The sequence below is a fragment of the Corvus cornix genome, chromosome 15 (assembly GCF_000738735.6).
Source record: "Corvus cornix cornix isolate S_Up_H32 chromosome 15, ASM73873v5, whole genome shotgun sequence".
Taxonomy (NCBI): domain Eukaryota; kingdom Metazoa; phylum Chordata; class Aves; order Passeriformes; family Corvidae; genus Corvus; species Corvus cornix.
Window position 1 is genome coordinate 2629070 of NC_046345.1, and position 24630 is coordinate 2653699.

Here is a 24630-nt window from a genome sequence, read left to right on the forward strand (position 1 = left end):
GGTTGTGGACCCAGATTTGCATGTTCCGGTGCAAAACACAAACTCCTGCTGCTGGGAAGGACAACTGGGAAGGGCAACTGTGCCCTTCCTGACCTGAAAGGGAAAGGGATATTTCTGCTGATGGGGAGTTCAGTGAGATAGAGGCAATTTTAATGTGAGCATGTGGGTTTTGGGGTGACTTGTGGGATGTACCCCAACCTTCCCTGCTCCATTACCCTGTTAGACCAGTGCTGTGAGAGCCCTGGCTCTGTTCTGGCTGCTGCTTGGAGGACAGAGAAACAAGGATAAGCCAAGACATTAAAGAAAACCTAAAGGAACCTGGATATACTTGGGGAGATCATCAGTAGAGAGGGGAGTGGAGAGCACCTGTGTGTGCCCTTAAGTGCAATGCAGCTGCTTTAAAAGCAGCATTCAAACCAGTTTGTGGTGATTGGAGGTAAAGATGAGACTGCCTGAAGGGATCTCTTCGAAAGGCAGCGGGCTGCTTGGAATGACGAGCAAAGCCCATAACTTGCTCTGCAGGCAGCATTACAGGTTCCTTCTTGGTCCCCAGCCCTCCTGACAAAAATCAGCCTTGGGGGAGAGCAGGTGGCTGGATTAGGGGTGAAAACGGGGTGCCTGGGCTTTCCCGAGCTGGATTTGCCCTCCTGGGTGCTGCTGGTTCACCAGCCCTTTCTTTGTTCTCCATGGGAGCTGCCGTCTCCTTGCTCCTCCAGGTGTGCAAGGATTTGTGGGGATTACAAGGGCAGCTCTGCCTCTGCTTCCACCCTCAAATGTGGGATCCTGCCCAGGCTCTGGGGGCTCCCTGGAAGAATCTGTGATGTGCTGGGTTTGTCTGTGGTGATGTCTCCTCCGTGGAAGTCATGGAGCTCCCAGTTTAGAAGGGAAATGCTTTGAGGGGAAGTGTGGTACAGAGGGAGCACGTGAGAGTGGTCAGTGCAACGCTTGTGTTTTTTCTTATATCTTTTTTTTCCTTCCTAATTTCCATGAGTTAGAGATGACGATGACTCATGGCTTGGAACACACTTTAAATCCCTGAGGTGCTCATTGCCGCCTACTATCACGTATTGAATTTCTGACATACCGGAGGGATGTCTGCAGAGAAACTCTGATGTGCAATTATAAAATGTTGTAGCTTTATGTTGTTTGCATAGGAGCCATTAGCATGGTATAACTGGGAAAATAAATGCAGCTTTATTCTTGCTCTTGATTTCCCATGGGCATGGCAGTTCAGCAACTGTGTTCTGTCTTTTTCTAGGATGTTGACACATGTGGACCAACAGTGACATCCTTTTTCAGCAATGCTGTCTTTGCTCCCTCCTGCATTCAGAAGCATCTAGAGAGATTTTTTGCAGAAGGTAGGTTCTGACTTTTCAGCTGGATGGCTGTTATTTCTCGTCTGGGTTAGAAGAACCATTAGCTGTTACCAGGGGAGTGGTAATTAATCTGAGGGATACTAACTCGCTGCAGGTGAGAGGGGATTAACCTTAGCTTGGGTTCCACTTGCACAAATGCTTGGGGAAAATGTGATAAAATGGAGTCTGGAGAATGCAGGAGCTCTTTGAGAAGGGCTTGGCAGTCACAGGACATGGTTGGCTTAAATTGCATAGATGTGTGCCTTGGTAATAAACCTCTTTTTAAAGAAAGCTCATGCTCCCTGCCTTTTTCTGCTTAGTCAGCATCCTTGTTTATTTAAAATCTTTCAAATAAATAAATTAAAAGGGAGAATGGCTGCACAGGATGTGCAATTAACATAATTTTTAATTTAAATCTTGGGTGAATTTTTTTCTCGAAAAAAATCTTAACCTTGTATTGAAATAAACAGTTGGGCAGCCTCATTTTCTACCATCAAGTTGTAGTTTCTACCTCTTTTTTTTTTTTTTTTGTCCTCTGAACTTAAATTTGTTTTACATTGCCGATAGGATTGAGATGCAGAACTTCCCAATAAACAGCGTAGAAGGGAAACCAGTTACCTGTGGTGGCTTTTAACAAGTAAAAGTGAAGAGATTGTTTGGGGTTTTTTTTAATAAATGTGTGTACCTGCTGCTCCTTTAGGGTGTGACCTTTGGAGTGTTGCTTGTGGGTTCACTGTGTGTCCAGCTCCATGCAAACCTCTTGTGTGAATTCTACAAATGTAGAATTCATAGTGTGAACTACCACTACAAAATTAGTGGCTGGAGTTTTTTGATGGGGTGTCAGCCTTTAGCCTGACTGCAGAGTTCTGCATCTTGTTGTTTTCCTCCAGTACATTCCTCAGCACTTAAGTGGTATTTTTTTACTTTATCAGAAATAGTGTTTTTGACTCCACCAAATGTTTCTTTGGGGTGATACTGTGATATAGCAACTTTCCATTTTTGCTGCTGGATGCTAAAGTTTAACAATTGTCAGGTTTTGCTTCAAGAGCAACAAATTGCTGGGAAGAAGAGAAAGAATAAATGAGCTTGGATCCGAGACTGTTCGCTTACCAGACTGAAATGTTTTCAGTCTCTCTGGGTTTATACCTTGGGGTCACAGCAGTTACACTGAGACTGCAGTGACAGCAGCTCTGTATTAACATGCAATATCTTGACCAGTAATTGTTGAAAACTAGAGGTGACTTGAATACCTTAACTGTCTCCTGTTGGGAAATTGGCTCCCAGTGAATTCATTGTCATTCTACAGGTCGATTCCCTTCCTGAAGCTTCTGTTTGGGATTAGCAGAGCCCAGTGCCAGGCTGGGTAGGCTGTTCCCAGTGCTGTGTCTTGTCTCTCTGTGGAATACCTGATTTCCTCGGGAGAGAGCCCAGCAGCTCCTTCCTGCCCACTGCAGCTCCGAAGGAGCTGTGGCTGGGTCTCTCAGGGATCAAAAGCTGCCAGCAGCAGCTTTAACAGAGGAGTTGATGCTCGTAGAGGCATTAATTGCCATGTGAGTTTGTGCTGCTGTGCTGAGGCGGAACATCTGTATCCCGAGAGCTTTGCCTCCAGTTTTAGGTCATGCACTCCCCTGTAGGCTGTTGTAGAGGGGAGTGTTTTTCTCTGAATTAGCAGTAGCAGCAGACAAGAAATGCAATCCTTGGCAGAGCTTAGAGTTTGCTTTGCCCCAAGGCTGAGGCTCCACTCATTTCTCTTGCCTGAAGGATTTTACAGGGCTGATGAGGTGACCAAGTGGTCATTAGTTCTCTGGGCAGGTGAGGGGAAATTGCCTCCAGAACGGTGTTCACAGGAAAATGAATCCCTGCTCTTGCGTCACCAGAGAGCGAGTAACGTCTGTGAGTTGGCAGGTAGGGAGTGTAGGGAGAGAAATGGGTTTTAAACCTTGTCAGGGAATGCAGTGTTTATGGAGACGAAAAGCTAAATCACCATGGCCAGGAAAATACCGTAGGCACTGGGTAATTTCCCTCTCTGTTCTGCCAGCATCACTGTGCAGCACTTTGTTTTTCCAAACCTGAAGTCTTTCAATCCAAACTGCTGGACAGAATGAAAACGTGGGGAGAATGCTCCTCTGCAAATCATCCTTGGGAGTGTTTTGCATGGAACTATTTCAAAATCTAGGAAAGTGTCCTCAATCCCTGCAGCGAGCAGAGCCCGAGGGACGCGAGTGCGGACGTGAGCCGTGTGTGCCGGTGATGTTGGGAGCTGTGGGACCTGGGCAGGGAGCCAGGGGAACGCAGTGTGATGGGGAGATGGAGTATGCTAGTGTAGAATGAGAAGGGACCTGCTGCTCTGTCCCTCAGCATCCTCACTTCCAGCTGTCCAGAGGCACTGTGCTGCCTTTTTGTGCTTCCACTGCTCCTGCAGCAAAAGAAGCCTGGATGGGATGTTTTCTGCCTGTAAGAAGAGGCAGGGGCTGACACTGGGCAGGAGGATAATAAGAGGGGAAAGTAGATGAGGTGGAATCCAAGGGTGCCTGAGAAGATGTGAGGCAGGCTGGGGACAGGGGCCTTGTGCACTGGGGAAGTGATGTCCCCTCTAAGCCATTTGTAACGTTGTTGAAGGAGTGTGTCGTGTCCTGCCAAAAGGAAGCACAGCTTTGCTTTGCACTTGGCTTCTTCTAATGCCCTTCCAGCACTCCCTGCCTTGCTTGCAGTGCCTGTCCCTGCGCCTGTGCCATGCTGGGCTGTGATTTTCCACACCTGGCTGTGTAATGTGACCAGCTCTTCTCCTTCCAGAGCCTTATGTCCTCTTATATGGACACAGATTGGGCCTGGACCTTACTTCTACTGCACCCTGTATTTACCAGGGGACTTAGTGTGGGACCCATGACATGAGAATTGAACCCCTTGTAAGGGGTGAGCTTGTGAAAACCAACTAAATGCAGAGAAATCAGTCTTTGTGTTGGATCCTTCATCAACTAGATTGAAAAACTCACTGTAAAGAGTTAGATCGAGGTGATAACACTCCAGGGAGCTGGGTGATGGCTGCTTTTGTACTGGCAAGGAGAGGAGCCCTGTTTGGCAGCGTAATGAAGCAGCACAATTGTGACATTCCCCTGTCTCAGGGTGTAAAGGTTGTGGGTTAGTGTGGCACTTGTTACTGTGCCAGGCAGGGAGAAGGGGGAGCTGAGAGGTGAGGAAAGGGGAATGGGATCTTTTAAAGGTGGGAGGGAGCTACAGGTAAACCTGGTTAGACCTGACAGACAGGACAGAAATGTTTGGAAAGGTACAGAAGGATCCTTTTTCAAAAAGAAGAGGTCTACAGAGTCTCCTGTATAATCTGGAACTATGAAATTTCTCATGGAAACAGGGGTGAGTTTTTCTTCTGGTGGTTTTCCTCCTTTTACAATAGAAACACAAGACACGAGGAACTGTTTGGACATAGGTTTTTAACTGGGAGGAAAGAGCTGTGACGCTGCTGTGGTTGTAACCACAAACTAACTGACAGTTTCCTGCTGCAAGTAACTTTCTATAGATGTAAACCTCCTTCATTTGTGTTTGTTTTTCTGTGCTGTTTAAATATCTGAGAAAGGTTCTGTTGCTGCTAGGCTTCTATTTTTTGACAAAGTCTTTGTTGTACTAATTTTGGGGGATGGTGGCATGAAGAGAGATCATTACAGCACTGATACAAACTTAAGTGGAGTCCAAAAAGTTTCTGTGTTTTTTACAGTCTGGTTTAATATAGAAGTGAAGAAGTAACCCCATTAAATGTGTGTCAGACTGGTTTTGCAGTTACATTTGCATCTACAAAGCTCTGTTTATTTCTGAGGAGAAAAGATGTCATCATGTGAACCTGCCTGTGTGGCTGAGGCTCTTCATCCGATATTTCCATGGCATCATTACTGGCTTCTAATTCTCCTGCCTCCTTCCCACCCTTCTCCCCTGTGATGTGTTAAATATCACAGCTGCAAAAATGAGGGCACGTTTTTTCCCTGCTGTTCCCATTCCAGCTGGAAAACTTGGACAGAACCTTCCCTTGTGGTTTGTGATATTGTAAATAAAGGCTTGGGAGGTCACACGTTTTCCATCTCAAGTTATTTTGATTCCAGTGCTGGAATGGGAGGGGAGGAGAGGAATAAAAATAAAAACAAAAACAAAACCAAAACCTCAAACTGTTGTAGCTTATTGTGGGAAAAAGAGCTCATTAATGCAAAGGGGAAGCAATTGGAAAAAAGGCTTTTGCAAGGAGGACTTAGTCTTTGACTGAAGCTATGACTTGGATAATTAGGGTCGAAGATTTCAAAGGAATCTTCTGTAAAGCTTTGAAATAACTTTTATCTACAAAGCAGAGGCCCTGAACACCAACTCCTGTGATCTGGGGCTGTTGCTGGGCAGTTGTTATCTGCTTTTAGAGGTTCATCAGCCTGACTATAGGCGTGTGGGTGAGTAATTTTACCTATGTCCCTCTGAATGTGGTTACTCATACCCTTAAATGTCAGTTAAGTGGGCTTTAGGTGTGGAGTTGAGAAATTGTGGTTGTAAGGTCTTGCTGGCTGTGGTTGGGCGAGCCGGAGTCGCGTCCGCAGCCCGGGCAGTACCCCACGGGCTGAGGCATGGGGGGTGGGAAACCTGTTTGCACATTTTCTCAAGATTAATGGTGCAGTTCAGCCTTCTGAAAATGCCCACAGAATCGTGGCTGTTGCTGCTGCTGTTCACAGCTGGTGTCCTACATCTGCAGACTTGGTCTCCTCAGCTGCGTCCCTTCTCATGTTGGTGTTTGAGGCTTTGTGTACTCACAGAAAACACTGGTTAGGTGTAACCTTATAATATTTTTCTCTTTTGATATTTGTATAATCATGTTTTGGATTTATTAAGAAATGAGCTCAGGACAAGGTCCACTGGGCTTTACTACTGTGTGGTGACATGCTGGGTGTGATGAATATTGGTTTACAGAGGAGACATTAACACTTACTGGCAACTGTGTCTGCTCACTTTTGTTGAGTTCTGAAGAGGCCTTTTCCTGGTAATGATTTTTTCTGTTGTTTTTTTTTATCAAAACAGGATACAAAATGTGAATATAATTTGTCACTGCAGAACTCACGTTGTACCTTGACGCTACAGAAGTATTTCTTTTTCCATAAACTGTTACATTTATAATGTACAGCAGGAACAAAAGAGGAACATTCCACATCTAGATGTTAATCTCTGCACCGGGTAGTCTTTTGATTCAATAACTTTTCTTCCTTGATCTTCTTTTGCGTTTTTTTTTTTTTTTTTCTTTAATAGACACAGGACATATGGACATAAAAAATAATGGCCCAATTTCACCCCTGCTGTAGCTCATTGACGTCATTAAAGCTACAGCAGGGATGACTTGGCCCAGATTCTTTAAAAATAAGACCTGATGAACAACCCCTCCTGGAAAAGCTCTGTGGAGAAGGTTGTCCTAAGCACAGCATAGAGCAGATGCGATGCAATTCACCCCGCCATTCAATAACATTCCCATTGGTACCATTCCAGTGAGATGCTGGGCCCTTCCTGGAGGGGACAGAAGGCTGCAGATGTGTTCCAGATGTGCTTTTACCACGTCATAATAGTGTGATGGAAAGGGGCAATTAATGAAGTGAGAGAAGGGCACCTAAGGTAGAGGCAGATCTGGGTGGAGACCTCTCTTGGAAGTTGTGGGAGCTGTCTGTGCCTGAGGACTGGGCTTGGCACATAGTGAGGCAGAAGATGGAAATTATCTGTGGAAAAACTGTTGCCCTGAGCAGGTTTTTAGGAAGATGGCTTGGGTGTGTTTTTTATTTTTGTACTTTTTCCTCGTGTCCTCTGAGATGTCTGGGTATTGCCACACAGGGATCAGCCATCTGAACATGGCAGCTCCTGGCACAAGGGAGCACTACAAGGTTCAGTACCTCGAGGTAGGTCTGAGGAGCAGCTGCTTTTTTAGGGCATGTTTCCCTCCTTATAACCGAGCATAGAAATAGAAATTCTAGGTAATGTAGATGAAAAAAGGCAACATAGATCATGGCAAAAATAGTAGATATGACCTTAAATGCTGAGTGAATTAAACTGAAAAATATGCTTTCAGATCTGAACACACTGAAAACAGAAAGGTGAAAATGTGAGAGGTTCTCAAGAGCTGTTGACTACTTTCTCTATACTGAAATAGTGGTGGCAGTTCATGGATGGTGACACCAAAAACCTCCACGCTAATGTACGAAGTGAGTTTTGCTCACTGTTACTTATTTCTCTCACTGCCGGAAGAAACACCCTTTAGAGGGCAGTCAGAGCCCCAAGCTGTATCTGAGGTGGGTGAATGCTTGATCACTTTTTATACAGCCAGTATTCATTGCCCAGGGTATCTTTTAACTGAATTCTTGGTGGTTATAACTGTGTCTGGCCGAGACAGGTTCTCTTGCAGTGAGTCCAAGAAATCAGATAGTTCTTTTTCCAATGCCAGACTCTTCTGGTCCACTGAATATAACTGCAGGAACATATAGTTCCCAAAAGGAAAATGCTTACTGTGTTTTTGGTGACAGCTGAAGCTAGCTTGGGGGAGGGCAAGATGGAGCAAATGGCACTTGTCTGCTTATGAGAGCATGTTCGTTTTAAGGGAATTGGAGTTGGAAAGTTTTTTGCAGTGAAAAGCCAGAATAGTGTCAAAGTGACATTGACTAGTATAAATAGTGAAGGGAGAATTAAATCTTTAAAATATATTCAGACCTTTGATTAGTCATCCAAAACTCTGCTGGTAAGACAGGGAAAGAAAGCTGGGCTTAACCTGATAAATGTCCTTCTAATGGTGGAAAAAATCAGAAAACCCAAGAATTTAATTCATGATATCCAGAGAGACCATGCAACAGCTGGCAGCAGACTGCTAAGGAAGAGTATTAATCCTAGAGGAAACGGGGGGAAAAGGTAGCTGAAAACTCTGCAGCCTTAAGGACTTTTGGAAGTAAAAGATACTTGACGTAATGCAGATAAGGGTGATAAGCTTATTTCATTGCATAGAATACACTCTTGTCTGATTAAACTATCTTGCTTTGAGGTTCTCTTTCCTTGTATTGTCTTCATCCATTTCAAGCTCCCTCATGTCATTGTGGATGGACCTATTTAGGGTCTAACTCTGCTTTTACTGAGGTCAAAAGCAAAATTTGATGGGTGTGAAGAGAACCTGCCCTGGGACTTGAACTGAACCCCCACCATCTCTTTCTAACCAGACTGATGAGCAGCATGGGTTGAATATTTATGCCAGATCCAATAAAACCTTGATGATTGCAGAGAAGGGTTGAAGAGGGGATTCTACCTGAGTGAAAGAATGTATGAAAATTTTGAATTATATATCTTTGTGACTGACCCGTAGCAGTTAATTTTTCAGAGCCAAGGCTACATTGTCATGGGTTTTAGCAGAGTAGAGAAATGATTAATTTCTGGGGTATGCAGAGATCTTTCTTAATAATCAGAAGTGTGTCATCTGGTTGAAAAGACAATTTTTCAGGAGGGAGGGAAGCTGTAAATGGGCAGCAGCTCGTTGTTATGGATGCAGTTAGGCAGAGCACACGCATCCCTGTGAACCAAGCCCAGCTCCCTCTCCGTGGCACTCAGGCAGTGCTGGGAAATGATGAGCTCCAGCCAAGTCTGGTTTCCCATCCTCTAGAACGTCAGCATGTGGATGTCATGCTGCACACGCGTCCCCAGGCTGTGGAGGGGTTATCAGGGAGATAGCCTGGCTGAACCCCAGCACTCAGAGTGTCTTGGGGCCACTTGTGATGGTATCTCAGCTTCACAGCCTTGAGTGGAAACTCCAGGAAATTCCAGTTCCTACTGAGGCAGTGTGTTCTGCAGTGCTGGTCTGTTAATCCCTGTGCACGGGCTGTGAGGAGGATTCACCAGCACACGCAGTGACAGATTCACATACCTGTTTTGTTTATGAAGAGTTACGAGCTGAAATCAATATGCAGATCAGGAGTGCTCTGAGTACCTAAAGAAAATCCTTTGACTGTGGTTTCTGCGTCATCCCAGCAGTTTATTAAAAAATAGAAAGCAAAAGAGGGGGATGCAAATACCATCTGTATTTATTCAGATTAAAAAGGAGTGTGGGGATGGAGCCATAGGGAGAAGGGGAACTGTTCAGTGCTGAAGGAGACCTTTCAATTTATTTGATGGGAAATTTTAATCTATTCTGGATGATTTAACTGTTAAGCTCTAGAGCAATAGACTGATTTCAGCTCATCACCTGCTAAGTGTTTGGGTTCTGCTTGGTGCTCTCAAGTCCTGTAGAGGCCCACGAGGTTCAGCTCTATTCCTCAGAGCTCACAGAGAGTAGGAAAGAATGAGGTAAAGGAAACTTTTTAAAAACACTGTTTGTGTTTATAAAAGAACAAAGAAAATAACCTTTAAATTAATTTGAGCTATCCCCTTGATCAATGACTCTAGTTTGTCCACTAATTCTTCAGTATATATAGGTAGAACACCGCCTACCAATAAAAGTTCTTTTAGTTTCTTACTATTTTGAGGTTTATTTTGATGGATTATGTTTCTAGGTAACTGTTGAAGGTTATTTCTGGGAAATGCTGCCAGAATGTTTATTAACATGTGACTAGACCCAGGTAGAGTCCCTTGCGAAAATCTGGCTCTTCTGTGCACCCTCAGCAAGGGGCAGTGACTGTGCTGAAGGGTGCGAGTGCTCCCAGTTCCCTGCCCACGCTGGGCCTGGAAATAACTCTGTCAATAGTAGAAATGTCACAGCAGGAATGACTCGCTAGATGTGCCCAATTCCATTTATCTAAATGAGCTGTGAGCCTGGATTTAACATGCTGTTTCATAGTTAAGATAAGAGTCACATGAATTAGATTATTGTCGGGGAAAAAAAGAGGGGTGCTGATATAAATACTTCTGTGGGAAGTTTGGAGAGCATTAGCAAGTCTTTTTACTTTTATGAACAGTAGTGGTCAAAGCAGTTTCCTGCAAGAGATGCTTTCCACATGATAGGAACTCCAGTCATTAAAAAAGCATGAGTCGGATTAAGAAGTGTAGGGTTATTTTAATTTGCCTTTGAGTCTTCAGATGTCACTGTAAGCTTTAATCAGCAGCTGTGCCAGTGAGGAGCTACCACGTGAAATGGAAGGGGAGGATGTGGGCAGAGATGCTCCTGGCTGAGTGGTTCAGGGGCTCCCCTGCACCCCAAAGGGTCCTGCCCCACAGGTGCTCACTTCTCCAGGATTACATGAGCACTTGTGACCTTTTTGTGGCCTTGTCAGCAACAGCCAAAGCTGTCCCTGTGGTTCGTGGAGCTGAGAACGTGTTCAGCAGAGGGGCTGGCATATGGACAGCTGGGTGGGTACCCAAGAGCACTCCTGATGCAGTGTGAGACTCCTGGGTAAGAATGTGTAGCAGAGATGCTACAGGTCTTGTGACATAAACAGCTGGCACCTGACTGTCTCCTGGGCAGTTGTCTGGTGCTGTTCTTTTAGGTGGACTTCAAAATACTATTTCCTCTTCTGTCTGGGAGTTTCCTCTGCGTGTGAAACAAACTCCATGAGCCCTTTGTCTTTTGTTTCACACCACCCTTAGGGCCTGTGGTGCCTATTGCTTTGAGCATGGCTGTGTTCCCTTGGGTTCAGTGGGATATACAGCAATGACAAATGTTAACAGCTCAAATTCTTTTTTCTGTGTATGCTTAATATGCAGAATGTCATCTGTGTTGTGTCAGAGGCAGTGATGAGCAGTTCTCTCCCTCCCTGTGTTCTCAGGGCACGGGTGCTCAATTTTGGCCCAGTACCAGTGATTTTGTCATGAGGAGCCAGAAGCAGGAAGGCATGGAGGGTGTCCCTTCTCAAGGTCATGGTGGGTACACAGCACTGCTGAACTTCCGATAACCCGGAGGGGAGGGACTGTCCCAGCACTGCGACTTCGCTGGGGACATTCTTAATGCTCATGTCTGGGTGGATGGCTCTGTTCTGCAGGTCACGGTCAGGGACAAAGGCATATTCCCTGGACAGGATGGCAGGAAGTTCAGGAGGTGGGACAGCAGGAAGCAGTTCTGTGATCCCGAGCTCCTGCTGGTGGAAAACCTGCGCTTGTTCTTATTTCTGCTCTGGTTCTGTGTTGGCTTGTGTTGAATTTTGTGGCATGTTCAGGGCAGTACCTGCCATCCCTCTAGACAGCTGTACTTACTTCTCTTGTTATCACCATGGCTGTTCACTAGCGATAAAGGAGAAGCAGAAGAGGACCAGGATCCTGATACTTGGGAACGGGGCAATGCTTTCATTTGAATTTGTCTCTTGTGCTGGACAGAGTTGAGACACTGTGGAGATCTGCTTCCTTGAAGACCTGAAATGTGCTTTTATTGACTACTCAAACTTTGAAATCATGGTGGGAGAAAGTAGCAAAAACTATTGGAAAGCTTCCCTCCCCACATTTTCGTGCTGTCTTAATAGCTGCCTCTTATGAATTGAAATAGCCCCCTGTGCCATTCCCTTTATTTTAAATATAAGCTTGCCTCTACTGCAAATTAATACGTTCATTTAATAGCACAGTTGCCTTAAATCAAGTGGCTTCAGTGTTGCCAAACTCATGTTGCTGGTAGCTCGGGGGAATATTCTGCCCAGCAGAGACACAGAGATGTGCTGCTGCTGCATCTTCTGTGCTGTGACCATCTGACACTGGACTTCTTTTGCAGAAGAGCAGGGTCTGGTAACTCACACTACCAACCTTTCATAATCCTCCCTGCCATGCTGATTTAAGGGAAAGTGTCAATTCTCCATCTCCTTCCACCCATGCCATCACACACACCCTGACTGTTGCACTTGCCAGCTTTCCTTGCCTGTGGAATCTGCCTCTTTCTCGTATCAATGCCTGGCATCAAAGTGGAGTGTGGGGGAGTGCAGGGTGCTGGCTGGTTTTGCTGAGGTGTTACCTGGGCTACTCCCAATAGCTCCTGAGCTATGGGGTGCTGCTTCCTGCTGTCAAAGCAGAGGAGTAACTCTGGCCAGGGGCTAAACTACACTGGGCTGTGCTTTTGGAGATTAAGCTGATTGCAGATCTCTCATAAATAAATCTCTCTGTAGTAATAAATAAATTCCTGCAATAGTTGCATTATTACAGTTCATGGAAGCTTTCAGAAAGAAAAAATTCCTGAATGAGCCGTTTCTTCAGCTGGCTTTTAAGGATTGGTGTCATTAATTGAATTTTGGCTTTTCTTCTGGAACAGAGCCTGTGCTCTTTGCTTGAGCATAGGCTGGTGCACATGAAAGAGAATGGGAGGAGATAAAGTATGCATGGTTTCTGTGGCTTTCAGGTTACTGGGAAGAGTGGGTAGCCTTTCAGTGGGGCTGCCTTATACTTGGGTCTTTGAGAGTGTGAGGCTTTCCCCACTGAAGCCCATGTCGTGGTTGTTGGTTGGCTGTAGACACCTGGCTGCTTGTCTGCTGCTGACTCATTCTTCCTGCAAAATTTCTCTTAAAAACCCAAAACGTTGTCTCTATGTTACAAGTAGCCAGATTTTTCTTTCTACAGGGTACGATACTTGCTGGAAATCGATCTTGCCTAATCCAGAGCATCGCAAATGTAATAATTAAGTGCTCCTTAATTTCCATAATCATTTGGTGGGGAGACAATAGCTTCTTTTTTAAAACTGGGCTTTGTCTTTTGAAAATACTCTGACCAGCGTTACATAAAAACCATATTGCAGCCCACCCTTAATAGCCACTAATTAGAGGGTCCTTTGTGAAGTGTTATCTGTTTCTGACATAAATTAATTAATATGGAACCAGCAAAATTCCTATGGAAACAAAACAGAAGTAAATTTAATACCAGATAAATGTGTATTCTGGGCTATGAAAGTGATCACGAAACTCATTTCTTAAGAGGACCATTAGAAGAACAAACAAATCTACAGAGATGTGGTTGTAAGCCTCAGCTAGAAATGTATGTTTGTGGACATAATTAAACTTTAGTTACTAATGTATTGTCCTCAGTCTTGGCAGAGAGCTGTACTTGGGCTGTGGCTACACGTCCAAAGCATTTTTACTGGATTAACTTCTCTGTGCAGCCTGGTCTGGAGCTCTGAAAGCACTTGCGCTTCTTCAGTGACTGCTCTGCATCTCAGCTCCAAGAGCACATGAATCCTTTCCTATGGCCATGGGTGGCTGTCCCTGACCTGTGCTGGGGGAGGCAGGGGGCCACTGGATAGACAGTCCTCCAAGAGCAGCTTGAGGAAGGGTGAAGTGTGTGAAGGTGATGCTTCATGATTCACTTTTTGCATTGCAAATCCTGTTTCGTAAGTAAGCCGCTTCCACCGATACCTTAAGCGATTTATTATCTCTCAGGGCTTTTCTTCACCCTGGAAAAAAACAAAAGACAATCAGTGTGTTTGAAACCTCTGTGCTGAGCATTATATGATTAAGTTGTAATTTTGAAGCGACGCGTTTGGGCGTATAATTTTCACGACCATCTTTGCTTTCAGAGGCCATAAAATACTGGTTCCAGCTGTAATGAAGTGCTGTACCTACTTACTATGTTCCTATCATTCTGTGTGTCTTTTGTTTAAATTATTAAATCACAGTGGCAATGGCCATAATAATGTGGTTGTTTTATGTCTTGGAACAGGGGAAAATAATTTTATTTAGTTGGAATAATGAAATTTTAACATGCCTCTGGGTTAGAGTTAAAGGGGGAGGTGATGCAGGTGGCTGGCAAGGCAGTGCTGTCCTCTTGATGATTTTCTGCAACGAATTCCACAGCCGTGGAGTGGCAGCATATTTGTTTTTAATGGAACAACTTGTGAGCAAACACTGGGATATTTATGATGACAAGGAAAGCACTAGAAAAATAGAGGCTATAAAATCCCACTCGTTAAGGGCAGCACATGGATAATTGGCTCAGTCAGGTGCATCTCAGGGGAGATGTGGATCTGAGATCTGGCCCAAGCCATTACAGGCAAAACACTTGAGCTCTTTGCACCTCTGAAGGCCATCTGTAGGGTAGGCAGCTCTGCCTGGGTGGTTTTGTGAGGCAAAGTGCCAGGGAAGGACTTGGAGATCCTCTGATGGAAACTGCTTTAGAGATAAGGTGTTTATTTCCCCTTTTGAAGGGAAAAGATGTGTGATGGTTTCTTGAATCAGGATGACTGCACCAATTCAGATCTAATTTGATAAATGAAGTATAAAGGCCCAGTGAATGACCTTCTGTAAAATACAAGGGTGCCTGAACCATTTGTTCTCTAAATCTTGCTTCACATCTCTGTGTTTCCTGCTCATGCTGTTCATTAGTCTCCTGTTGTTTTGGGGCTGATAATGGATAGCTGAGTGGTGATGCTGAAAACAAAGCTCCTGTATAAATAACCTGCTTTTCTTGGCATAAATTCTTGTGGGCATGGGGCACAAACCCTTCTCTTTTTACCTTTCTTTGTGTTTGTAGCTGGGCCCTGACATATATTAGTGCTCCTTAGGTAGCCCCTCGAAGTCCAGTTGATCGAGGCATCTCTTCCCTTGGTGAAAGCTTACACTGCTGTGGCTGCAGCACAGACTGTGGTTTCTTTCCAAATGAATCATGAGGGTTTTACAAGCTGTAAAACTTCTCTGGAGAGCTTAAGGGTGTGACCAGCTTACAAGCGTGGGTGAAATTTTTTTTCTTTTTTTTTTCTTTTTTTTTTCTTTTTTTTTCTTTTTTTTTCTTTTTTTTTCTTTTTTTTTCTTTTTTTTTTTCTTTTTTTTTTCTTTTTTTTTCTTTTTTTTTTTTTTTTTTTTTTCTTTTTTTGGTTCAGGGGCTGAATATATCCTGAATATCTGCTTGGTGTTTTAGATTGCCAGCAGGATTTGTTTTGCCTTCAGATGGGATGCAGCACAATCCCAGAGTTTTGTGGCTGCCTGCAAAGCTTTGCTGGGACTCCCTTGGGAACTGAGTATAGGGAGTGATAAAACTTCATTAGTGTTAAGTTCCTCCAACCAACGTAAACCTTTTACGAGCAATAAACTTATGCATTTGGAGGACAAAATCACCCAATTCTCTGGCTGGGCTTTGCTTAAGGTAAATGTGTCTTTTTGCCTTCTGCAGCAGCTCTTTGCCTGGGGAGGCAGATTTGACCAGTCCAGCTGAGTCCAAACCACTTTTCTCCCAAGACATTTGCTCTCCTGGTATTCCATGTTTGGTGGAAGAGCCCTGCGAAGGGGACTGTGACTTGGCAGAGCTTGTTCCCTTGGGCTCATCCCTTGCCTATTGGGCTCTTCTGGCAGGGGGCTCACAGCTGGGAGGCTTTGCCATGCTGAGGTCTGGGATGTGCTGTCCTGCTCTGCCACTGCCTGGACTTGGAACGTGTGAGCAGCCCTGGGGAGAGCTGGCACATCCACACTTGTCTCAGGCGTGTGTGCTGGGCAGGGAAAACCTGGAAACCAAGGGTGTTTGCAGTAGTTTTGAGCTTTGGGTAGGGGCCTATAGGAGCATTTCTTGCACAGCGTCTCCCAGGGCTCATCCCAGGTTCCTGCAGCTGGTCCCTCTGTTCTGACTCAGCCTTGGCTGCCCCAAAGAGAGACTTCTCCAGAGCAGGGCACTGGCCAAGAAATCTGGAGCTGGCAGTGATACAGAGCTGGCAGAGGACAAGCCAAGCAGGTAGGAACTGTCAGGAAATTAGAGGGGAATATTTCTTTTCCGTTTTTCAGGCATATGCCAAGGGTAGGTGGTTCAGAAGGGGAATACCTGGCACAGTATGATGGCAACTTACCCAGCTGCCCTAACAGGATACTTTTGCCAGGAACCTTTGGACCCATTCTTTGTGGTGTAAATAAAATCAAATAAATAAAATACTTGTTACTATAAATAAAACGGAATGAGTATGATTACCTGGAGTCTCTGGAGGCACCTCACACGGTCAGCATTTGTTCCTTTCTCCCTCTGCAAGCAATTACTGGAGAAAGAAGGAGCCATCAGTGTGCACAGGCATCAGCCAGGCAGCATGGAGGCTCATAATAACTTTCTTCTATGATAAAGGAGATATTTTTATAGTCTGAATTTTTTATTTTACTTTCCCCCTGGTGGGAGAGAATTACTGGTGATGATAGTTGGTAGGCCAGCTCCTGTTGGGAAGCACTGAATGGAGGAAGGATTTATTGAAGGGAATGTGTGGCAAAATCCTTTATAACACACGGGGTTTTTTTCCCCCCTTTATTTAAAGAGGTTGTTTATAACTAAGAGACCATTAGTGCCCAGGAGGTAATTTTGTTGTAGCAGTACCTTATTGAATGAAAGCTTGGTAGTCTGTTTCTGGATGGAAGCCTTGGGAACAGCTCCTGTGTAATGCTGTACCTAAGCTTTTTTTCATTTCTCCTTTTTTCTACTTTAAATTGCAGTTGGTGCCGTTCCTTCCCATGTAGTTGAGCAAACAGCTTTGTGAAGTACATGTCAGCATTTGAATTATGCTTCTCATTTACTGTAGCCAGTTCCAGGCCTCTCCTTTCACCCCCAGGGTTTCTAGAAGGTTTCTTGACAAATCTCCCTTTTCACCCCCAGCAGCCCAGAGACAAAAACCCAGGAGCTCCTTTGTGTGCTGCTTGGCTGCTTTGCCTGGCTTGCTGATGGAGTTGGAGAAATTCTGTGTTCTTTGCAAAGGATACTAAAATTGGAGGGTGGCAGAAATGTCAGGTTACTGCCCACAGCTCTGCCTGTGCTAAGGAGCAGTCAGAACTTACCAGTGTAAAACCCTCCACACAAGGGAGTGAACAACACGGATTGACTGGTGTGGGATGCTGAGCACTCAACATCCCATGTAAAGTGGGGTTTGTTACTTCTGGCTTGAATACCGACCTCACACTAATAATCCTATGTTTAAAGCATCTGCCAATCTTTCCCCACTGTAGCTGTTAAGAGATAAGAGAGAGAAGTGTATGGCAAAGACTGAGGATCATTGCAGGAGCTGTGTTCCTGTTTGGTTTAAAATAATCTTTCATGTGATCAAAGAAAGGGTGATGTGTTCCTAATTATCTCCACTGTAAAATCTTTTGAGCTGTTGCTGCAGGATGTCTAATCTAGAAACCTCTCTTGGTGATAAAAATGGTGAGGGAAGGTCATGCGTATTTTGCTTCTTGCCCCTTTTACCCTCCCTTTAGTTAAAGCATTTGGGCTGGAATACACTGAGCTACCCAGGTGCAGAGGATATTACAGATTTCCATATTGCAAGCCCTAATTTTAGCTTCACTCTGCAGGGTTCATGCCAATATTCACCCACTTGCATTTGCACTTTGGGTAGCACTCATTACACAGTGTGAGCTTCGCACATGTGCCGCTCCTTCTGCAGGGGTGATTTGTGTTCCCACAGCCACACAGTGGGGTCTGCGTGGGGCAGGGGCTGGTGGGAGGCTGCTCACAGCTGTGGATGTTTCCCTGCAGAGCGCTGGGCTCGCTGCAGCCTCTTGGAGCCAGTTGGGTGGGAGGAGGGGGAAGAGAGCTCTGTAATTCCCTTCTGCTCTTCAGCGAAGTAGAGAAATGGCTCTGCATTGCACGTTGTGCACTTTGACTGTGGAAGGACTCCCAGTCCAATTTGTCAAGGCAGAGACTTGACGTGAGTCCAAATGTACTTGACAATAGTCTCTCTGCTGTCAAAACCTCTCCTCCTCCTGTGATAAAAACACAGCTCCAAAAAACACTGCTCTCCTTCCTTCCTGTGGCTCTTAAGAAAGACTCTGCATCCCAGAGCTGCTCTGGGGAGGAAGTTTTTTCCTGGATTCAAAGCACTTACCCATTTCCCATTAAAAAGATTTGACAGAGCAGCGGATTCAAAACAAGATAGCCAGAGAGAATTTGGATTTATGCTTTCTTTAATTGGCCCACATAAGATTTTATTTACTGATAGTGTCCAAAGGGAGCTGTCGAAATATTGCAGAAAGAGTGAACGTGTCCATTGTGGTAATGTGCTTTTGATAAATGCATTATGGCATAGTTATGAAGTCAGGAAGAAGCCTTAATTACTGTTATGAAGCCATTAGAGTCTAAAGCAGCAATTTGAGCTCTTGTTGCAATTGTGTTTTATATTTCTTCACCGAAGACTTCAGCACCAAAAAAAGTGCTTGTTTTAGAAGGCAATTTATGCCTTTTATTTCCTTTGCGTTTTTAAAATGGTGCAGAAGTGACTGTGATAGCAGTGAGCTCCGTGGATTCACATAAATAAAAAAATCCCACAGCCTTTGTGCAGAGCATGTACGGGAAATTCATACAGGGAAGTGATGCCATGTGGCCTGCTGATTGTTTTCTTCTGTTATCCATAAGAAATTACTGAGCTTGATTCTCCCATCATAAGAAAAAAAAAAAATAGAGGGAGAGAGGGCAGAATTGGTCTCCAGGAATCTCGTGTAAATCTTCCTCTGGGGTGAGGGAAGGACAAAAACTGGTCTTGGAAACTTCTTATTAATGAAAATTGCTTTGGGGGATCAGTCAGTGTTATAATAACCTACAGACGGGGTCAACAAATTGTCTGTCCCTGGAAGCCTCTGTTTTCCACATCAGCTGTTCCCCAGCACAGCCAGAGTCTCACTTGGGTCTCCCCTGACAGCCACCACAAAGCAAATTATTTGGAGCTGACTCTTCTACCAAAAATGTGTGCAAAATAAAAAAAGCTTTGGTTTTAGATGTTTAGGATCTTTTTATCTTTTAAGTTATTCAGCAAAAGACTGTTTAATGCTCACTCACCTGTTTTTAGTGCTTTGTAAATGTTCTTTGACTCTCGTGTAGCACATTATTTATAGCAGATGTTAATTTAATGGCGTGAACTCTGTTACTGTTCAGCATACAAGCATCTTAATTTCAAAAACAAAACTGACAAACGGGGTTGTAAATCAAAGGTTAACAGGCATAGCAACACGAAGGCATTGTTTGCTTGGTTGTTAAACTGATACTGAGCTGCTTTCTTAAATGGAATATTTCTTTAGCGACAGGAAGGCTAAGTATAAGTCGTACTGTTATGAGAAAGGAGGAATGATCCTTACTTAGTGTTTTTCCAAAGCTGATTGCTTAAAATAATTGCAGGTGCAACATGGTAGTGCTGATGGTTTTTACAGCAGCTGTGGGAAGCAGCTGTCAGTGCCTCCAGCCACTCTCTGGGGGCTCCAAGCTGCCTCTCACTTGGCCTTAGTCTGGGCTCTGACTTCTGGCTGTTCCTTGGAATAGATTGCCCAGACAAGCTGTGGCTGCTCCATCCCTGGAAGTTTCTGTGATTCTAGAGAGCAGTGAGGCACTTTGCTCATAAGGTTTAGTTAGAAAGCACCAGTTAAAAGAGCCCTTCCCAAGAACAGGGATATATCCCTGGTGCACCGAACCTCCCAGGGCAGGCAGGCTGGCAGGATGGTGGCCTCCACATCCAGCACTGTGGGGAGTCTTGGGTCATGTTGTTTGTGCTCAGTCTGGGATTCAGCCCCTTCAGTTGATGCTCAAAAGATGTCAGAGATGTTGAGAATGTCTGCTCAATATGTTGAACCAGTTTTTAACTTTCCCAAAGTGTGTTTATCTTTGCTGTCCAGGGTGGTTTGCGAGGGCTCTACTCTTGGGATGGTTTTCTGGTTTGAGTCAGTTACAAGTAATAAACAAAAAAACCTTCCCAAACTAATCCCTCCCAGCCCCCTCCACCCCCAACACTTAACTGTTCCGAGGCTGTGTGGTTTTTGTCTCCATGTGCTTTCAGCATACTGAGCTGGGGAAGGTGATGATGGTAAATATCACTGCCTTGTTTTCAAAAGCTGTTGGGTAAGATCTCTCATTGCAGCATTTGAAGTATTACTGGAAATATTCAGAACTGTTACAACAACGTCTCCGGTGTAATTTTTTCTTTTCCAAAAGTCTTTCCCTTCCCTTAATTTTGGGTGGAAGACACTAATCAGAGAGATTCAGGTGTCAGCAAAATGTTCAGGCTCCTGAATCATGCAGCAGAGAGCAAGTGCTGAGACATTCCCCTTCCCTTTGGATAGAAACATTAATTCTCAGAGTGCACCGGGTAGTGCTGCTGCAGCTATCATCATATCTGTGTGTTTTCAAACTAAAAATGCTTCCAGTTATGATGTTTGTCCTGATTGACTATTGTTAGAGGTGTTCTGAAATTTGGGTTGACTTCTTGAAGTCTGACACATGGCATAAAAATTCTCTCTGTGTCTCGTCTCTGTAGAGTGACAACACTACAGATTAAACCTAAGCATTACTACTTCCAAGGTGATCAGCTAAGTATTTTTTCCTCTCCAGAGCACTCTATACACTGGATAGCTGTACAATTAAAATGGATATATCTTTACTTGCTTAATCTAATACCTATCATTTCCTCTTTGTTTCAAATTTGAGTCATTTGGGGCAGTTCATGCTTCAGAGATCTAATTTAAATTAATTTGTTCACAGCTGTGAGCTTGTAAATGTGTTAATCAGGTAATGGGAAGCTCAAAAGAAACACTGGAAGAGTCCAGAAAAAATTTAGGAGGTGATTCCTCTGCTCTCCAGGCACGGTTCTGTTGGGTTGTCATTGTTCCAGTCGGTTTCACCAGCCCCCAGCACAGCCCTTCCACAACTGTGCGTGTATTTATTTAATTCAGAGCATTTGGTGTCAATGTCCAACTTGCAGTTTGGTGCTGTTTGACCATTTTCTAGTTTGTTAAAATGTCCCCCAAAAGATTCCTGCTGAACCTGCGTTTCCACTGAAAGGGGCTGCCCCACTTGTCCCTGCCCCAGTGAGGGGATTTTAACCAATTCAGCTCTGTCCCTTGCAGAGTTTCCTGGGAAGTGTTTCACCCCAGCTACACACACCACACACACACACACACACACACAGACACACCCCCCCCCCAGTAGACGTTGAAACCAACCATTCGTCTTCAGGCATTTGGGGCAAATGCCACCAGAAAATGGCACAGAGGACAAAAAGTAAATTTGCTTTCTAAAATCCTCTCAGCTATTAACTATTACAGATATAATTAGAAGCACAGGCAAGGATTATTATCCTATATATGCCTTTCTAGTCTGTTCTGCTTTTGTAACCTTTTCTTTCCATCTGTCATCCTGCCTTGCTGCGTTGTTTCTCCTTGCAGCCTGGCGTCTCCACCATCGTGTCCCATTGCTGCCTCAGTGCTTTGCATTGACTCTGTTTGCTTTTTCCCTCCGTTTACGTCAGACCTGTCGTTGCTTGGCTCTGCACTGGTGTTCTCGTGAAGCCACCATCACTCAAACAAATAGGTGGTTCTTACTGCTGCAGGGAAATGGAGAGCTGCTCTCTGCAATTGCTCTCTCCCCAGGCTGCACATCTTCCCCCTTTGCCACTTGGTCGATAAGGATTTTTGGAGTTTGTTGTTTTGTTTTTAAAGTGCCTCGGAAGTGGAAGCTTTGTGTCAATTGGTCCCCGCAGGTGCTGGTGTGGGAGGCAGAATGGGTCCCTTGGAGCAGGGATGCAAGTCCATGCTGGAAAACTCCTGTCATGCAGGAGCTGCATGGACACGGTGGGAAGGAAATTCACAGCTTTCCTGTAAAAACATGCCACAGTTTGCCCAAACCTGTAAACTGGATGCCTGAGAGCCCCTGAGTGGGTAGGGGATGTGCCTCAGCCCCTGGAAGTGCACCTGAGCTCAGATGGCCAAGCCCTTCACTGCCTGCACACTGTGGTGTCCTGGAGCACTGGAGAACCTGGGCAAGAAATCATCTGACGTGGTGTGAGGGTGCTGGCCTGAAAAACCAGGAGGTTTTTCTGTGGTCACCAGACCACCATCTGTGGTAGGAGCCACACAGCTTTTCCTCCCACAGATGCTCACCTCAGGCAGGACCTCTGTAGTGTCATTTTATACGTGCTCTTCCATGTGCCTGTGTCAGTGAGGGCTGAGGGTGTTCAGCATCTCCAGGACTGTGATCCAAGGTGCACAGGCTGGGGCACCCGCTGAGCAGTGCCAGCACCTTGTAAAACAAACAAACTCCCCCTAAAATCCACGCTCATCATTTCCCAGACACAGCTGAGATGCTCAGCCTTGCCCAAAGGGAGATCGATGGTGTGTTTGGACTCCCTGTTGCTTTTCGTGGAGGTGAGTGTGTTGATGTTATTTAAGGAGTTGGTACATAATCAGTCTTAAAATTAACTGCCTGCCTGTTGACTTGTCACCCTGCGAATGAAAACACATTGCTTGTAATTTGTTTGACATTATTCTGTCCTGTTGTCAGGCTTCTAATTACATTTAGAACATAACCCAGATGTCTGTCTGTCTCCTGTCTCTCTTTTTTTTTTTTAATTTTTATTATCATCATCATCATTATTATTATTTATCTTCTTTATTGTCAAACATGGAAGGAAGTATTTCTCTGAAGTGATGGAAGTCTGTTTGTTCCTCTCTGTTTTCAGGAGATTAGTAGATGGTTGCAGGCTTATCTCTTAAAACTGCTCCTTTTAAAAGAAGATGTCACTTTGGGCATCCAAAATTGCTGATCCGTTGTGACTTTGGACTGACCTTCTGTGTGCTTTAGGGGTATTGAAATATGTTTCTATCTACATTAAAGTATTGCTCTAGGTACTTCTTTCTAAATACGATCACATTCCCCACCTTATTTATTTTTAAAGAAGAGATAAATTGCTTGGGCTTTTAGAAGTTTAAAATATTAATGTATTTAAATATAACAGTGGAAGAGAGGCGAGGCAGAAGGGGTTGCCCTTTCAAAATGTGCACAGGTGAGCAATTTCTTATGGAAGCCGTTGGATAAGCCTGTAATGCTCCTTGCCAACAGTGGCTTCTGATGATTAGCAAAGGAAATTCTTGCTGCTCACTGTGATGTTTTACTGCTCCAGCCCTATCCCGTAGCCAGAATTTTCCTCAAACATCAAGATTTTAAGCACCAGAACCACAATTTTTCTATAGAATACTGGATCACCAATGTAACCAAGACTGGTTTTCCAAAAGCATTAAGTCACTTAAACATCAAAGGGCTGCTACTTCCTTAATGGGACTTCTGAACATTTTACCACTGTTGCCACTTGGAGAAAACTCTGTTGGCCACTGAACAAGCTCCATTCCCCTTGTGGTGGTTTGTTTTTAACTGATTTAAGTTTCCAAAGCAACAGGAGTTTGTGGTAACTGTATTTAGGGATTAGAAACTTGACTCTTGGTCCCTGCTGACTTGGGTTTTTTGGTATTATTGATCACCAACTATCCTAGCTCTGAGCTGTGAGGATTGCTATTATATTTGGACACTGTTTTCTTAGGCAAAAGAGTCAGATCTGGCTAGTTCCAGCAGGGCACAGATTTTTCTGTTCTGCAAAACCTTGTTCAAACAGAGCTCATGGTAGGGAAGAAGGTGAAAGTGTATGAAAGACACAGTGGGCTGTGATAAGAGAGAAAAACTGGGAAGAAAGAATAAAGGACATAAAGCAAGTGTTCAGTACAAGTGATACATGTGAGCCTTAGGCACAGACACTGCAAATTATTATGTGGTCCCTGCCATTAGTACAAATACATCCCTGATTTTCCCCTCTGCATCCCAGCCAACGGGATCTTAATGAAGGACAAACTATGCAAACAAATTCCCTGAGCCACTTGTGCCTCAGCTTGAGACAAGCCGTGTTCTGTATCGCCTGCGTTGCTCTGAGTCGCTGTGATGGTGCTTTTTGATCTACTGCTGTTGTTCCGTGGGGTCTGGGCATCTGTCAGTCCTGCCACCTGTGGAGAGGGCTCCTGGCTGTGCTGCCAAAGGTCGTTTGAGTCTGTAAAACTGCAGGGACAGAAATGAAACCTTGTTTTTTTGTGATGGAAGAGCCGCTTCCCCAGAGGGACAGAACTGATGGGCAGTGTTGGGCTTGGCTGAAATGCTGCTGGAGTTTGCAGTTGGGAGAGAGGCTGGAGAGGGGGATGTTGTCACTTGAAGTTCCTCTCTGATCCCTTCTTGCTTTTGTTGGCAGCCAGCAGTTAAAAGGGGAAAAGGCATTTCTGGCTCTGGGCATCTGGGCCCAAGCCTGGCTTCTACCTCAGTTGGCCTCAGCTGCCCCTGAAGATCCTGGCCCTTATAGGAGCTGACAAACAAGAATGAATTGGTGACTCACCAGCACAATAATGTCAGAAATTCTAGTTTTATTTTGCTGTTCCTGCATGTTCTTCAACCTGTAACTATTTAATGTGTTTTTTAGCCTGAAGAGAGGCTCCTGTGTCCATGTACAGCAGAGGATGAAAATGCAGAGTGGGTGCTTTTGGAAGAAAAGTCTCTTTGGTGCAGTGGGATGCTGCAGGTGGATGGTTTGGCTTTCACCAATAGAGGGAGGATTGGCAGAGCCTGATTTTAGTCCAAGTGG

The 24630-nt window shown here is 44.6% G+C and overlaps 1 protein-coding gene across 5 annotated transcripts in view; it reads left to right on the forward strand.

Moving 5' to 3' along the window:
• Positions 1-24630, forward strand: part of PITPNM2 (phosphatidylinositol transfer protein membrane associated 2) — a 126602-nt gene that overhangs the window by 13588 nt on the left and 88384 nt on the right. For all 5 annotated transcript variants that reach the window (XM_039560794.1, XM_039560796.1, XM_039560795.1 and 2 more), the window contains exon 2: positions 1259-1358. The gene's annotated coding sequence lies outside the window, so the exon portion shown is untranslated. The remainder of the gene's footprint in view (positions 1-1258; positions 1359-24630) is intronic.